This window comes from Phyllobates terribilis, unplaced genomic scaffold (assembly GCF_046119375.1).
Source record: "Phyllobates terribilis strain yellow unplaced genomic scaffold, ASM4611937v1 Scaffold_25__1_contigs__length_18738178, whole genome shotgun sequence".
NCBI lineage: Eukaryota > Metazoa > Chordata > Amphibia > Anura > Dendrobatidae > Phyllobates > Phyllobates terribilis.
In genome coordinates, this window is record NW_027362785.1 from 11,605,450 (window position 1) to 11,611,449 (window position 6,000).

Here is a 6,000-nt window from a genome sequence, read left to right on the forward strand (position 1 = left end):
ACGAGGGTCACAATTATCAGACACGGTGATGTGTCCGGGCCGGAGTCTGCGCCTCGGGCAAAAATCCCCACGCTGACATCCACCATGGAGGAAGGACAGCGCCAAGGACAGGGGAAGGAGACTTAAAGGAGAACTGATAGAGGACAGTATCATCATCATCAGCTGCCAGAGGGGGATGGAGACTCATTGGGAACCATATTTACATCCATCACAGAAGGACACAGACTGGAGAACTTACAGTGGAGTTAGGGGAAAACTGGGAAACGTACTGGAGACTATCAACTGCTAGAAGGGGAAGGAGACCAAGTGAGTGGGAACTATAGTAACAGCTGCCAGAGGGAGAAGGAGTCTGATTCTGCAGCTGCCAGTTCAGAGAGACGGGCTGGGAAACTCACCGGATATACAGCTGCCAGAGGAGGAAGGAGAGTGGATGGAGATCAGATCAACAGCTGAATGGAAAACTTAATAATACATACAGCTGCCAGAGGAGGAAGGAGACTCGCCAGAGAAATTACAGAGGATTATGTAACAGCTGCCAGAGGAGGAAGAAGACTGACTTGGAAACTTGCTAGGGACCAGATTTACAGCTATCAGATGGGGAATGAGACAGGAAAACTTACCAAGCGCTGTAGAGTCATTACACACAGAGGGATCTATTCTATAGAGTCATTACACACAGAGGGATCTATTATATAGAGTCATTACACACAGAGCGATCTATTATATAGAGTCATTACACACAGAGGGATCTATTATATAGAGTCATTACACACAGAGGGATCTATTATATAGAGTCATTACACGCAGAGGGATCTATTATATAGTCATTACACACAGGGATCTATTATATAGAGTCATTACACACAGAGCGATCTATTATATAGTCATTACACATAGAGGGATCTATTATATAGTCATTACACACAGGGATCTATTATATAGAGTCATTACACACAGAGGGATCTATTATATAGTCATTACACACAGGGATCTATTATATAGAGTCATTACACACAGAGGGATCTATTATATAGAGCCATTAAACACAGAGGGATCTATTATAGAGTCATTACACGCAGAGGGATCTATTATATAGAGTCATTACACGCAGAGGGATCTATTATATAGAGTCATTACACACAGAGGGATCTATTATATAGAGTCATTACACGCAGAGGGATCTTATATAGAGTCATTACACACAGAGGGATCTATTATATAGTCATTACACACAGAGGGATCTATTATATAGAGTCATTACACACAGAGGGATCTATTATATAGAGTCATCACACACAGAGGGATCTATTATATAGAGTCATCACACACAGAGTGATCTATTATATAGAGTCATTACACACAGAGGGATCTATTGTATAGAGTCATTACACACAGAGGGATCTATTGTATAGAGTCATTACACACAGAGGGATCTATTATATAGAGTCATTACATACAGAGGGATCTATTATATAGAGTCATTACACACAGAGGGATCTATTATATAGAGTCATTACACGCAGAGTGACCTATTATATAGAGTCATTACACGCAGAGTGATCTATTATATAGAGTCATTACACACAGAGGGATCTATTATATAGAGTCTTTACACGCAGAGGGATCTATTATATAGAGTCATTACACACAGAGGGATCTATTATATAGAGACATTACACACAGAGGGATCTATTATATAGAGTCATTACACACAGAGGGATCTATTGTATAGAGTCATTACACACAGAGGGATCTATTGTATAGAGTCATTACACACAGAGGGATCTATTATATAGAGTCATTACACACAGAGGGATCTATTGTATAGAGTCATTACACACAGAGGGATCTATTGTATAGAGTCATTACACACAGAGGGATCTATTATATAGAGTCATTACACACAGAGGGATCTATTATATAGAGTCATTACACACAGAGGGATCTATTATATAGAGTCATTACACACAGAGGGATCTATTGTATAGAGTCATTACACACAGAGGGATCTATTATATAGAGTCATTACACACAGAGGGATCTATTATATAGAGTCATTACACACAGAGGGATCTATTATATAGAGTCATTACACGCAGAGTGACCTATTATATAGAGTCATTACACACAGAGGGATCTATTATATAGAGTCATTACACACAGAGGGGTCTATTATATAGAGTCATTACACACAGAGGGGTCTATTATATAGAGTCATTACACGCAGAGGGATCTATTATATAGAGTCATTACACACAGGGGGATCTATTATATAGAGTCATTACACGCAGAGGGATCTATTATATAGAGTCATTACACGCAGAGGGATCTATTATATAGAGTCATTACACGCAGAGTGATCTATTATATAGAGTCATTACACACAGAGGGATCTATTATAAAGAGTCATTACAGGCAGAGGGATCTATTATATAGAGTCATTACACGCAGAGGGATCTATTATATAGAGTCATTACACACAGAGGGATCTATTATATAGAGTCATTACACGCAGAGGGATCTATTATATAGAGTCATTACACACAGGATGATCTATTATATAGAGTCATTCCACACAGAGGGATCTGTTATATAGAGTCATTACACACAGAGGGATCTATTATATAGAGTCATTACACGCAGAGGGATCTATTATATAGAGTCATTACACGCAGAGGGATCTATTATATAGAGTCATTACACACAGAGGGATCTATTATATAGAATCATTACACACAGAGGGATCTATTATATAGAGTCATTACACGCAGAGGGATCTATTATATATAGTCATTACACACAGAGGGATCTATTATATAGAGTCATTACACACAGAGGGGTCTATTATATAGAGTCATTACACGCAGAGGGATCTATTATATAGAGTCATTACACACAGGGGGATCTATTATATAGAGTCATTACACGCAGAGGGATCTATTATATAGAGTCATTACACGCAGAGGGATCTATTATATAGAGTCATTACACGCAGAGTGATCTATTATATAGAGTCATTACACACAGAGGGATCTATTATAGAGAGTCATTACAGGCAGAGGGATCTATTATATAGAGTCATTACACGCAGAGGGATCTATTATATAGAGTCATTACACACAGAGGGATCTATTATATAGAGTCATTACACGCAGAGGGATCTATTATATAGAGTCATTACACACAGGATGATCTATTATATAGAGTCATTCCACACAGAGGGATCTGTTATATAGAGTCATTACACACAGAGGGATCTATTATATAGAGTCATTACACGCAGAGGGATCTATTATATAGAGTCATTACACGCAGAGGGATCTATTATATAGAGTCATTACACACAGAGGGATCTATTATATAGAATCATTACACACAGAGGGATCTATTATATAGAGTCATTACACGCAGAGGGATCTATTATATAGAGTCATTACACACAGAGGGATCTATTATATAGAGTCATTACACGCAGAGGGATCTATTATATAGAGTCATTACACACAGGATGATCTATTATATAGAGTCATTACACACAGAGGGATCTATTATAAAGAGTCATTACACGCAGAAGGATCTATTATATAGAGTCATTACACACAGAGGGATCTGTTATATAGAGTCATTACACGCAGAGGGATCTATTATATAGAGTCATTACACGCAGAGGGATCTATTATATAGAGTCATTACACACAGAGGGATCTATTATATAGAGTCATTACACACAGAGGGATCTATTATATAGTCATTACACACAGAGGGATCTATTACATAGAGTCATTACACACAGAGGGATCTATTATATAGAGTCATTACACGCAGAGGGATCTATTATATAGAGTCATTACACGCAGAGGGATCTATTATATAGAGTCATTACACACAGAGGGATCTATTATATAGAGTCATTACACACAGAGGGATCTATTATATAGAGTCATTACACGCAGAGGGATCTATTATATAGAGTCATTACACACAGAGGGATCTATTATATAGAGTCATTACACGCAGAGGGATCTATTATATAGAGTCATTACACACAGGATGATCTATTATATAGAGTCATTACACACAGAGGGATCTATTATAAAGAGTCATTACACGCAGAAGGATCTATTATATAGAGTCATTACACACAGAGGGATCTGTTATATAGAGTCATTACACGCAGAGGGATCTATTATATAGAGTCATTACACGCAGAGGGATCTATTATATAGAGTCATTACACACAGAGGGATCTATTATATAGAGTCATTACACGCAGAGGGATCTATTATATAGTCATTACACACAGAGGGATCTATTATATAGAGTCATTACACACAGAGGGATCTATTATATAGAGTCATTACACACAGAGGGATCTGTTATATAGAGTCATTACACACAGAGGGATCTATTATATAGAGTCATTACACGCAGAGGGATCTATTATATAGAGTCATTACACGCAGAGGGATCTATTATATAGAGTCATTACACACAGAGTGATCTATTATATAGAGCCATTACACACAGAGGGATCTATTATATAGAGTCATTATACGCATAGTGATCTATTATATAGAGTCATTACACACAGAGGGATCTATTATATAGAGTCATTACACACAGAGAGATCTATTATATAGAGACATTACACACAGAGGGATCTATTATATAGTCATTACACGCAGAGGGATCTATTATAGAGAGTCATTACACGCAGAGGGATCTATTATATAGAGTCATTACACGCAGAGGGATCTATTATATAGAGTCATTACACACAGAGGGATCTATTATATAGAGTCATTACACACAGAGGGATCTATTATATAGAATCATTACACACAGAGGGATCTATTATATAGAGTCATTACACACAGACGGATCTATTATATAGAGTCATTACACGCAGAGGGATCTATTATATAGAGTCATTAAACAGAGTGATCTATTATATAGAGTCATTACACGCAGAAGGATCTATTATATAGAGTCATTACACACAGAGGGATCTATTATATAGAGTCATTACACGCAGAGGGATCTATTATATAGAGTCATTACACGCAGAGGGATCTATTATATAGAGTCATTACATGCAGAGGGATCTATTATATAGAGTCATTACACACAGAGGGATCTATTATATAGAGTCATCACACACAGAGGGATCTATTATATAGAGTCATTACACAGAGTGATCTATTATATAGAGTCATTACACGCAGAAGGATCTATTATATAGAGTCATAACACGCAGAGGGATCTATTATATAGAGTCATTACACAGAGTGATCTATTATATAGAGTCATTACACGCAGAGGGATCTGTTATATAGAGTCATTACACACAGAGGGATCTATTATATAGAGTCATTACACGCAGAGGGATCTATTATATAGAGTCATTACACACAGAGGGATCTATTATATAGAGTCATTACACAGAGTGATCTATTATATAGAGTCATTACACGCAGAAGGATCTATTATATAGAGTCATTACACGCAGAGGGATCTATTATATAGAGTCATTACACACAGAGGGATCTATTATATAGAGTCATTACACACAGAGGGATCTATTATATAGAGTCATTACACGCAGAGTGATCTATTATATAGAGTCATTACACACAGAGGGATATATTGTATAGAGTCATTACACACAGAGGGATCTATTATATAGTCATTACACACAGAGGGATCTATTATATAGAGTCATTACACACAGAGTTATCTATTATATAGAGTCATTACACACAGAGGGATCTATTATATAGAGTCATTACACACAGAGGGATCTATTATATAGAGTCATTACACACAGAGGGATCTATTATATAGAGTCATTACACGCAGAGTGATCTATTATATAGAGTCATTACACACAGAGGGATATATTGTATAGAGTCATTACACACAGAGGGATCTATTATATAGAGTCATTACACACAGAGGGATCTATTATATAGAGTCATTACACGCAGAGCGATCTATTAT